We start from the raw sequence: 13,242 nt of genomic DNA, 5'->3' as shown, positions 1-13,242 counted from the left end.
CTCAATTTAACACAGCAGTATGTCAATATTGGCCCTGTGTTTGTGTGTCCGTCCCCTAAGTCTGTCACTCTTTGTCCTTATGCCATGCAGTAAGATGTGTATATCTACAGTACATCAATATTTACTGACATCATACCTGATAACAAGCCAGTGAGATATTAGACTGCTAGACATGTTATTTATAGTAGGCCTTATATTTGAGGACAAAGCCTGGACATTCTGTTGTAGTCTGTACAGTAGTGAGGTCTGTGTACTTATGATGATTGTTGACAGAGTGTGTATTGTGAATATGTTACTTGGCCTGTATAAAGACTGTGGTAGATGTCATTGTTCTTGGTCCTGTTCTATCTGACATTGCATGCTGCTCCAGTTTATGGTACCCTATCAGTGTACATGTTTGTAGGGCCAGACTGACACATGTCTCATACCACAGTCAGGCATCAGACTACACTGTGTATTGGCCCAGTATATGTAGGGTTAGTGTGTGAGTGGCACATATGAGGATGGTTTTGTTCACACAGTCCATATACTGTACTATTAATTAGGCTTACCATAATGTGACAGTGACAGTGTTCAGATTGGTTGTGGGTATGCACTTTCACACTGGTGTCTGTTACTTCATGCTGTTAAATGCCTGTAGTGCCTGCTATATTTTGCAAGTACATGTGTATTCCCCCATAGGAAACTTGGGTCAGTGCTGTGGCAGTCTGCCTGTAGTTTGCACAGTACTTTGTGACATGCCTAGCAGCAGTGTATTTACCTAGTGTGATGTTATGTCCAGATATTTGTCAGATGTACTGCTGCCTGGCCACCATAAGTGTTGTATATTTCTGAAAAGCAGTGGGAAGCTGTGAAGATGTATGTCACTAACTAGTGGGAAGTATGTGGGCTTGGGACCTCTGCTCCTCAGGTTAATATGTGTTAGGACAGACAGGAGTATGTGAATGCATCAACTGTGTGAGCTTATCTATTCCAGTATTTTTGTGATATCCCCATTTACATGGCTGTAAACATCCACTTTTTCAGGCTTGGTCCACACATCTTGCACTAAGGAGTTCTGTGTATACCTCTGGACTGACCAGATTGTGTCAGACTATCCAATTTTATTGGTCATATCTCTGCTGTATTCCACAGGATCATTACTGTGTTTTGTGTGGTACTTCACTATGATGACCTTATGATGTCTGTCAATAACTGATGGCGTACATGACTTCCCACACAACATGTCTGTTGACACAACCCCTGTTACTGTAGCAACATTCTACATTTATACTTGCAATGCTTACATTACATCTCCTTGCACTAAGAGGTTGTGAATTTTGGTGCTGAGGTATGACTCAACTACATGTTATGGGCATATGTTTTTATATATACACACACATATATATATATATATATATATATATATATATATATATATATATATATATATATATGAGTCTACTTCATATGATCGACAATGATTTGGCTGACAATCTTTTGACTGACACCAAAACACCTAAAGCTCAAAACACCTAAAGCTCATATGATCGAAACTCTTAACATTGACATATGAAATCCAAAGCATTATGCCCTTTCCCCACTGTAGCGCGAACCTGGAGTAGGAATAAATAATTAGGGGGGTGTTATAAGTATTCATGTGTATTTTTAAAATTTATGACATATGTGGAGGGGCTGTCCCCAGCTATTTATTCCTACTATAGGGTCATACTACAGGGGGGAAAGGTCATAATGCTTTGGATTTCATGTGCCGATGTTATAAGTTTCGATCATATGAGCTTTAGGTGTTTTGAGCTTTAGGTGTTTTGGTGTCAGTCAAAAGATTGTCGATCATATGAGCTTTCGATCATATGAAGTAGATCCATATTTATTTATTTATATATATATATATATATATATATATATATATATATATATATATATATATACATACACATCCATATCCTTGTTATGTGTAAACATGAGTGTTGTAGTATATACCTTCCCAGATGTATCCCACCAAATTTATCTATGTGTATATTTAAATATAACAACATACTGATTCAACACTATTTTCACTAATAAGTACTAAACAATTGTAGAAGTCAATGCAGTTGCTCACTACTATTCAGTATGTCTACTGATAGATATATATGAAAAAATAAATGTCTTCACAGCTCTGAAGGCTTAGTGGTTAACTGCTGTCACTATAGTGTACAGGGTCCTGGGTTCAAGACCAGCAAGGGCTGTTTGTTTTGTTGCTAGGCAGAACAAGGACTGTTGAATACAGAGTGTTAAGGGAGTTTTGAGCAGCTTTAAGTGGGTTTGCATGGGTTTATGCAACAGTAAGCGCTGCTAATGTACGGTTAAATGAATAAGCACTTACACTGTATAGGCTTCGCTTAGCATTTATATTTAAGCGATGCTTACACCTTCTAAGCATAGCTCAGCCCTGGTAACCAGTGATTACATTCCAGTCTGATGAAATAGCAGGGTAATGACATCTTTAATAAGTGTATTAAATTCCATGTACATACCATGCTTCTACGTGCTGTCATTACAGTAGCAAAGGGTGTGAGTATACTGTATTGGGCACCTGAGTACATATGGTTAGTACAACAATCTTTTCTCTTTGTATGTGTTTCATACATAGGTAGTATCCCAGGTTATATGCAGTCACACTTGCATGTATTGTATCATTATGTTACTACTGTTTACAGTGCTTTCCCAAGTAAGAGTAGATTGAAGATTGTAGTACTGGAACCATACACCCCTGCATGCAAAGCTGGACTGAGTACTGACTATCGTGTTCTTGGTGTGTGAGCTGTGTGTTATTAAGTATGTGCTACTGGATATTGATCTGATATGTGGATATTAACTGTAGACTGCTATGTGTATAGGACATGTCATTGAGGGCTGTTGTCATGTAGTAATGGCATACCTATCAGTGTTAGACATCTATCTGTCAAAACATTCATACTAATGCATAACCTGTTGGCTAGCTGATTTCTGTCCATCCTCTGTACAGATGTGCAGATGTCAAGTATCCATCTTGGCTGCTTACAGGCAATCTATGCTGGACTGATACTGACATGTCACCCCAGCTGTGTTATTAATGCCACAGCTAGGGGACCTCACCCTGTATGCACCACATGCCATGGATACCTCAACTAGACTACCACAGTCAACAGGAAATGCTTGGGTACAGGTCTCCGACCCAGACACTGGCCATGTTATGTAATATCTGTTGCATACATGTCAGTTGGAGCACCTCACTGGCCCTCTACAAGAGAAAACCAGATGATTGGATGCTGCATTTAACTGTCACCCTGGGGTCACTCAAGTGGCATCAGTTGATAGATGGCCTGCTGACAAATGTCATATGGCATGATACTACTGTACCCACATACCCTACTCTTCTCATCTCTCCATGGATATTATCCTGGTACACACATAAGAACACCTGCATCTATAGACCCCAATACAGACAAATGTGTCACTGTGCATTACTGAGAATAACAGTGTCTGTGTGTTTGTAAACTTATAGTTGATAATACCCTGAGGTCCTTCTCACCCACTACACCCCCATTGCCATAGTTAGAAATGGCTGCTGCTGTAATGGACACTAAATGTACCTTGTTACACTCTTCACCCTATGGGCTACCTGGAGCTTGCAGCACCAGCATAACAATGTTGTACAAATGGGTAGATAGGCACGGGTTACCCTCTGAGTCCTGGCAAGTGTGTTTATGTGTGCAAGTGTGCATATTTGTAGGATACAGCATTCTGAGGCCACATTCTCCAAATACAATACACCTTGCCTTACATTATAAGGGATAGTAATGTTGCTGACATCAGGAGAGCCATAACAAACCCTCACCCTACTATGCCTATGGCATGTGCAATAAATGCATATCTCTGTAGTAGCACTGATTAGAGAGACAAATGGTTGTATTGCATTCCTGGTCAATGTGTGATTCTGGTTATGTCAGAGCATTATCATGAGTTTCAGTGAGTAAAATATCCAGTGTGGGGTGTGGGTGCTGGATATACTGTCTTTACACCATGGTACCCCCAGTACATGTCCCAAGGTCCACTGTATGAGGACCACTGTTACCATCAACCATACAGGTAACAGATTACACTATCCAGCCCAATGCTGCATATGCTGTGTGCAAATTATCTGTAACAGAATGGACTCACTGACAAGGTAGTTAGCACTGATAAACCCAGGTCTCTCAGATGTGTCTATGACTGTTATGTGTTTGTCAATGTGTATATGACAGTATGTCATACTATGTATTGTTCATTAACACCAAGTACATCCCCCATTACCATACTGTACAAGGCCTGGTGATGTTCCTTACTTAACAAAAAATGTCGGACACACCTCATCCTAAAAGCTGTGGTGTGTGTGCAATTAAGGCCAAACACATTAGTAGCAATGAGTACTTAGGTAGGAGTTTTATTCTAAGTGTTGCCAAGTGAGTGTGTGTGTATGTGAAGGAATCTACTTCATTTTGCAGAAAATACATGTCCCAGGAGGTCATCTGTCTGAGAACTGACTGGCAAATGCTAACATTTCAAAGGAATCATGTCATGGAAATTCATTCCATCAAAACTAGTAGTAGATGTGAAAATGCCTTCTTCCCCACTGTTCAGTTGTACAGCAATACTGGAGTTGGTATATATAGTTGGGTGTGGATGTTGTGGGCACAGGCACCCTCATTGGGGTTATTGTTGTGTATATCCCCCACTAAGTCTGCTGTAATATTGTACTGTTTATGTTAACAGGTTAAGTAGTTGTCAATCACACTATGTGTGGTTCAATGCCACCCCACACCCTCCAACGTGGAGGGCTGTGGAACCCACACCAGCACATCTATGTTTACCAACTCCAGGATTACACTACATTGGAGAAGAGGACATATACCCTGCCAGCACCATTGTCAATGACATTAAACTGGCAGACTGATTATTTACTGATGTGATGTTTTTCCTATTTTGTCTTGGTGCAATTACTTAGGCAAAAATGAGTTCACTGCAAAATTAAGCACATCCATGTGTACAGTATTCTCTGTGTATTGCATCAACACCAAAGCCTATGTATGTGTGTGTTATTCACAAACATTTGGTGTGTGCCACCCAGTACTTACCATTGTCCACTGAAAAAGGGCTGCTGACATCAGCCACCATGCACTCACCTGTACACACCCCTTAAACCTAACAGCCATGTGGCACATGCAGTAACTGTTATACAGACCTGTTACTTGTGTTCAGCTGTACCCATGATATGGCACAGTCTATGTGTCACCACAGTGCCATACCCCTTGTAGGAAACAACAGCAGACCAACATCTTGCTGACACATAGACACCTAAAACACAAACTGAATACATTACGGAGACCACAGTCAGTCAGTGTTAATAACAGCTATAATGCATCATGGCTGTACAGCTACATATCCTGACATGTAAGCATTAAACTTTCTAGCTGAAAACATGTTACACAGCATTACATTGCTAAACCTTAGTGTATTCACCCTGTGTATCAGAACCATATTAGCATGTCCTTGCATCGATGGTATGGATGACAGGGATGTGGCACAGGTATCATCATATGCACAAGGTGTGTTGTGGATTTGCCAGAGACCTGGGCTGAGCCGTTTGGTTGACATCATGTGTGTGTGTGTGTTAGGGGGTTTCATTATCAATTGGGCTGTGGAGATGTAGTGTTTGTAGGTATGGAGGTGCCCTAGCTGTGTTGGTGATGTGTGTGTATGTATGCACACAGTTCTGTCATGTGGCTGCCCTATACAGGGGTTTGTTGGAGAGCTGCGGACTGTACATGGCAGGGTGTACAGTTCACCGTGTCTGGCCATGGACATAAGAACTCTGCCTGCCAGGGGTTCCATGGGCACTACCAGGTACAAGCCCAGATATGGTACTCTCCCCTGATGATGACAAATATTCACTGGTTCCGGGTCCCTGTTGGGACCATCCAGGACCATGTGCACATGGCCTGCTGTGTTGTGGTGTGGACAGCAACCCCTCTGCAATGCTGGTACTGCCACTACGGGAGTGGCTGTGACTTGTTGCACATATACGCAGACTTCCACCTGTTGGTGTTGCTGACCTATGTCCATGTGGCTATCTCCCTACTCCCACCATATGCTCTAACACAGACATTGCATGGTCGAGGATTCCCACCATCTCACCCAACCATCTATCCAGGACCTCTGCAAAATAACGGTGGACACCTGCAAGATCACGGATGTTGTCAAGTACAGCAGAATGAGTATTCCTCAAGAGCCTCAGACTCTGTTTGGTATAATGTTCCATACATGCCTGTGCCTCCATGATGGCCTGAAACATGCATCTGGTGACACCTGCTGTGGCACTTCTGCCAGGGGCATGATGGCCTGCATCCCTCCTATGAGCACCCCTGTACATCTGCCTCTGTGGTACCTCGCTGGTCATCCGGCTATGGCTGCTGTGTAAAGACACACTTGCCATAGTCACCACACTGTCCTGTCCCATGCCACCACCCACCAACTGTCCCTCATCTATGGCCACTGATGATGGAGTATGTATAGGCATTGTGACTATGTTCGGGGATGGGGTGGATAAAAATGGGATGTCAACCAATGGCACAGCTTCAGCCCCTGACAACCCTGCCTGTGCCTCACCATACCTATTATTGTCAGAGTCTGTATGGATACTAACATCAGTTTGCCTGAAGGAGGGATCCTGACCCACCTCGCCACCTGTGAGGGGAAAACAAAAAAATAATTTAAGACCTGTATGTCATTGCTTACTTCTACACACACACACACACACACACACACACACACACACACACACACACACACACACACACACACACACACACTTACAGGTGAGGTGGCACAAAGATATTACACAGACCTCTCATTACCCAACAGTCAACATGCATGACATATGGCACTCAACAGCATGCACTGCAGCTATACTCAATCCTCGTTGCCAACATTATACATCTCTGTGATGCATGAGTTGTGTTAGTAGGTGATGCCTCTTCCCCTGGAACACACTGCATCCATGTACACAGTATTGCTGAGCACCTGTTCAGCACCCTGGCATATACTGTGCACCATACCTCACTAGGGTACACACCATTGCTGAATGTGATTATGTGTGCCAGTTATGTTTGCTCTGTTGCTCACAGCCCCTATGTGTTTTTCCTGACACACACCTGGGATGATATGAGGATAGATGTCAATAGTGAATGCTTGACCTCTGATTTGCAGATCTCATCATCATCAGTGCATGTATGAGCAATAAAACTTAATTACACTGACAACCTTCAAAGTTTACTGTGGCTATAAGGAGTGTACACACCCTTTTTGACATGCCAGCCTCTTCCATGATATGCAATGGAGCCACAATACTGCATATTTTACATTACACACACCTGATATGTGACATATGACCTGTGCAATCAAATGCAGTATCAAATAAATGTGTTAGTTGTGCAGATGCTGACTGAGATGCATGTAATATGTGGGTTGCATAAGTGTGCACACCCTTAACATGATGGTTTGTTGCAGCACCTGTTAAGTGAACTACAGCAGTTACTATTCCTGGAAGGGGTATACAAGCATGGTCCATCTTCACTTGCCATTATTTGGTCACTCTGCCCGACAAATGTCCCCTAACTCTGCCGGATTGCAAGGTCAGCTCATGTGCACAGCCCTTAGAGGTCACACAGTGCCTTCACTATTGCTGTGGAGTCAGTGTTATGTCTGGCACAATTCATGACCTTGGCTGGATTCAGATACAGCCATTCTTAGCGATAGTTGGATGTATGCTTCAGTTCACTTTTGTGTTTCAGGATGACACCCCTCCCCATCTTCAGTCTTATTGCAGATGCTTGACAACTATGGGCCACACATGAGTGTCATTTTGCAGTGTTCCATATTCAGAACACCATGTCTACCGGCCTAGTTACTGCTAATGAACAGCAAACCTAAAGGTGTACACTGGCACCAGCAAGGTACAGATGGGGATGGTGGGCCTGAGGTGGAGTGAGGTGTTGCTTGTGCACCACATGTATTTTTATAAATACTGTCTGTAGGTTTTAGCCTTGGTCTCAATACACCATTACACACTCCAACACATGCCTTTGGGAGACTTGATGTTATTATATGCTACCTGTAGAAAGCCCTGGATGATGCTTGCTGTGAAACAACTCTTCCATCTGATTACCCTAACCCATAGGCCATACTTATGCAGAGTCCAGGCAATTTTTGACACAGGTACTGCACAGGCAGTACTTGCTAGACATTCATGCAAGTCCCTCAGTGTTGCTGTATGTTTCTGGGCAGCCTCCATGACCAGTTTGCAAAATGTGTTGTCATCTGTCTTGGATAGGCATCTGTTTATTTTCTACATTAAGTTTGTACCATACTTCATAGTCATATACATGCCTGTCTGCACTGTTTGCCATGGTATATGCAATGGTGAGGTAAGGCTACGTCTTCCACTCCTGAGTGCTACTTTTGGATATGGGATCCATTCCATGGTTTGTAAGATGTGTGCAAGCCACAGCTGCCTCTGTTGCAGGGGAGTGGTCAAATTCCATGGACATACTTCTTGGACAGCAGACCATTACTTGGTTTGACATTGAGGCCCTGTATTTGATGGAAGGTGCATACTCAAGAAGAGTGAATGGTGTCAGTACCTCAAAAGCTTCTTCCACAATATGTTATTTGGAGTGAATGCACACATATGCTTCCAGTGTTTGTTAAGGTATGTATTCCCCATATTTGTTGTCCTAACATAGGGTTCCATATTACACATTCATTGCTCATGTTAGGATCACATTACAGGTTGTAAAAGGTGTGGAATGTAGTATTGTGATATGCCGTTGTGTAGATCTTTAACAGTTGCCATTGTAATAGTGGTGTATACACTGTTGTAGCCACTGTATAAGGGTAATGTTTCAGACATGTCCCTACTGTAGGCCATTTGTCCCACCATTATGTTCATCTCTGTCCACACATCTTGCACTGACAGGTTGATAGGTATACTGCAGGACTCTTACATACCCTTCAGATATGCCACCATGGTGACCACTGTGATGCAATGCAGTTAACAGCAACAATAAGTGAACATGCACAGCAAGCATTATGGGTAGGTGTGTTAAATGTGTGCATGCCAAATACCATGGCCATAACATGGCCGGTGTATTGGTAAACCTGAACAAAACAACTCCATACTCACCAGCTACAGGCTGCTGCCCCAGTTGTATATGAGAAGGACCTACATAGTTGTGTGAGAGATGTAATGTCAGTAGCCACACCCATGGAGGGTGGGAGCAGCATTTTAGTACATCAACATTACAAACCCACAATACTAGAGATTATGCACATCTGTTCATTACTACATTGCAGCAACAGACTATGTTATCTGACATATGCATGTCGACACTTTACAGATGAAGATGGATAAGCAACAGTGTTCAACTAATGTGCCCTGGGGCCTTACCTGCACACTCCTCATCCATTGTGTGGATTGGGTAGCACCGCAATGCTATTGTCTGGCTCCTGGCTTGGCTGGTGGGCGGGTGCCCCATGGCTGGCAAGGAGCTTCTCAGCAAGTGTTAGTGGGAGCTGTATGGCATGACTCCCACCTGTGGCTAACTGGTCCCTCCTAACTGCAGCAGCATGCTGACAGGCATGGCGGATGAGATCAGTGCCACGATGTCGCACCTGCATAAAACTGCGGTTATGCAGGCCAACATCATTTCCTATGTGGACAAGCTCATTCCACAGGGCAGTCCTCTCCTGCAGATCATGGACCATGTATCCAAAGAGGGTTCTGTGATGTTGGGGAGTATATGCAGGGATATGCTCCTGGGACATGGTACCTGGAAGACAAACAGGAAAAAAGTTCTGAGGACCTTATAGTGCAAGGATATAACAGTTGTTAATTGACATTTCTCTCTCCCCCCACCATACTTGCAACAATAATCTGAACACTCAAATCAATTGGTATGTTTACACCAAACCTACTGTTGGATCATATATCCTATTGTTCAACAAATATTGAAATGTGTTTCTATTCATTTTCCATGTTGAAACACTATCATTGGTGGCCTGTTGCTATCAATGTAACCTGCATGCCATTGTAATGACCACTGTGGTTCCATATATGCATGTGTTCTGTTTGCTATGCGACTGTTCAAAATCTGGTGTTTTGGGTTAATGGTAATATATATGCATGTTGTTATAACTAATCCTGGATTGTGTTGACATTACTAACCCACATATGTTTTAAAACTACAACACCATAGCATGTTTGGGAAGGTCGGCCCCAGTGAACCCACCTCTCCCACCTCATCTGGCCATGGCACTGGGCCCCAGCATGTCTGGTACCCACCCTGGGACCTCCTCATCTGCTGGTCCTGCACCACCTTTGGGTGGAACTGCCTCAGGTGATGGGGCTTGTCCCCCCCTGATATATCCTTGTAGTACTCACAACATTAATGATCATTGCTCTAATCATTAAGGTACAGGTATTATTACAATACCCTATGGCCTTGGTTTGGGCAGTGGTATGTAGTTTCATAGGTTTATAGGTAGGTACTAGGCTATCAGCCCTTCGGCCTATACAAGCCCATCCAAAAAGGTACCCTGGCTTTTGCCACCCAAGAAAATTATTTTCCTGTGCCACTGTCGGGCAGAGCCACAGAGGGGATTCCCAAGGTGAATTTCCTATTTCCCATCCAATCATCAAGATTCTTCTTGAAGAGTGCTAATGAGGAGCTTTGTTTGATATAGATAGGTAGTTTATTCCAGAGTATGGGAAGTCTCTGGGACAGGAATCTATCCCTCTGGCATGTTCTGTTTATTGTGGTGACAAGGTTTAGGTCCCTAGAGCATGTAGCTTGGAGGGATTGGGATTTCTTTAAGTGGAACATGTCCAACAGCTCTGGGTTTGACATAGCTTTGTATGTTAGGCAGAGATCACCTCTGAGTAGGCGATATGCGATGGAGTAAAGCTGGAGTTTTTTGAGACGGTCTGCATAGGGCATCTGTTTGAGGCCGGTAATCCTCTCTGTGAGGTATTTCTGCAGCCTTTCCAGTTGTTTGTAGATGTCTGGTGAGGTACATACCAAAAGGGGCGCTGTACTCTATAATGGGTCTAATGAGTGATGAGTAGAGGGGTACAATGACCTCTTTTTTTCTGTATGAGAAACCTTTTGTGATGAGGTGTGCCACGTAAAAGGATTTCCTGACTACTGTGGTGATGTGATTATCAAAGGAGAGACTACTGTCCACCTGTGTCCCAAGGTCTCTTATCACACTTTCAGTGTTAAGTATACTACCATCTATGTTGTACTTCATGGGTACAGAGTTTTTACCAAAGGGGATGACAGTGCATTTTTTGGCACTGAGCTTGAAGCCATGGCTTTGACACTAGGCATTTGTCTCAGTGAGGCCCTTTTGTAGGATGTCCACATCGTTAGGAGTTTCGATTATGGCTTCTAGTTTGCAGTCATCTGCGAACTTCATTAATAAAGACCTTCTGTGTTAGCCTGTACTTCAGAGAAGTAGATACCAAACAGGAGAGGACCCAGGACTGAACCCTGTGGTACTCCACTTGTCACTGGTCTGAAGTCAGATTTGGAGTCTGCTACTTTCACAGTGTGGGTTCTGTCAGTAAGCCAGTTGGCAACCCATCTTGTGACATAGGGATTTATACCAAGTTTAGTGAGTTTATCTATAATTCCAGAGTGGGGGGTGGTGTCGAAGGCCTTGGCAAGATCTAGATAGGCTGTGTGAGCCACCTTACCCTTGTCTACATCTTTTGTGACTGCTTCAAAGAAGTCTATCAGGTTTAGGAGACATGATCTGCCTTTTACAAACCTGAACTGGGTGGGGTCCAGAGTTTGGAGATTACCAATGTCTTTGTTTATAAGTTCCATGATGATATATTCCATGGCCTTGCAGACCAGGCTCGTCAGGCTAATGAGGCAGTAGTTCCTGGGGTCTGTGGTGGCTCCCCCCTTGTGGAGTGGGATAACCATTGCTCTGCGCCATTCAGCAGGCACAAAGCCTGACATGAGGCTATGACTGAACATGGTACTTAAGTGGGGTGCCAGTTCGTTCTGTAATTTGTGTAGAACGCAGCCTGGGATGTTGTCTGGTCCCATGGATGCTGTGTTCCTGGTTTTGGAGAGTGTGGTTTTTACCTGTGCAGCCATGATTACAGGAACTTTGCATTCTTCCGGTATAGAGATGGGCTCTTTAGGGGGTGAGAGGGGAGTAAAGTTAGCACTGAACCTATCTGCCAGGATGCTGGCAATATCAGTTGGGTCTGTATATTTAGTGCCGTTGTGCTGCAACTCAGAGCAGATCTGAGTGTTGCCATTGAGATTATTGACATAGTTATAGAATGCTTTGTGGTTGTCTTTAGAATCAGTGGAGATTTTGTTTTCATAACTAGTTTTGGAGGATTTTATCAGGGGATTGCAGCTTCTTACTGAGGCTGACCAGGGAGCTCCTCCACTCATGGGATTTTACTCTCTTTTGCAACAGTTTCTTCCTTCTGTTGTACAGTTTGTTTATGGCAGGAGACCACCAGATTGGTTTCCTTTTTTTGGAGGATAGCATCTTGGTTCTGTTTGGGATAGCACGATCCATGCACTCATGTAAATGCTTATAAAGTGCAATTGTAGTCATAACTGTATTGTCCATCTGCATGGGTGTCATGAAGTTCACCACTTCTGTCTTAAGAAGCTTGAGGTTGGCTTTGGAGAAATTTTTTACCATGGTTTCCTTAATGGGGGGTGGGGGCAGGATGTGGATATCTAGGGTAATTAGCTTATGGTCGGATCGGACCAATGAGGCATTGACTTCAGGTGTGGAACACCTGTCACTCATGTTGGTAATGACTAGATCTAGGATATTGTTGGCCCTGGTGGGGGTGTGGATAAGTTGATCCAGGGCATTGGAGTTTATGAATTCCAGAGAGCGTTGTGCGAAGGAGTTGGTACATGATTAGTTTTCCCAGTTAATGGTGGGGTAGTTGAAATCACCCATTATTAGGGTGTTTGGTATGTTTGTACACAGTGTATACTTCAACTGTCTTACAGCTAAATTCTACATCGCTTACCTGGTAGACCTGTGGAGGGAATGTTTGTTAACACTACCTGACTGTTTCTACACATATTAGCAGCTTCCAAGTTAATATTATGCACATAACTCTCAATCTCTTAA

This window comes from Protopterus annectens, chromosome 4.part0 (assembly GCF_019279795.1).
Source record: "Protopterus annectens isolate FY-2018-M chromosome 4.part0, PAN1.0, whole genome shotgun sequence".
Lineage (NCBI taxonomy): Eukaryota > Metazoa > Chordata > Ceratodontiformes > Protopteridae > Protopterus > Protopterus annectens.
This window is presented reverse-complemented; position numbering follows the sequence as displayed.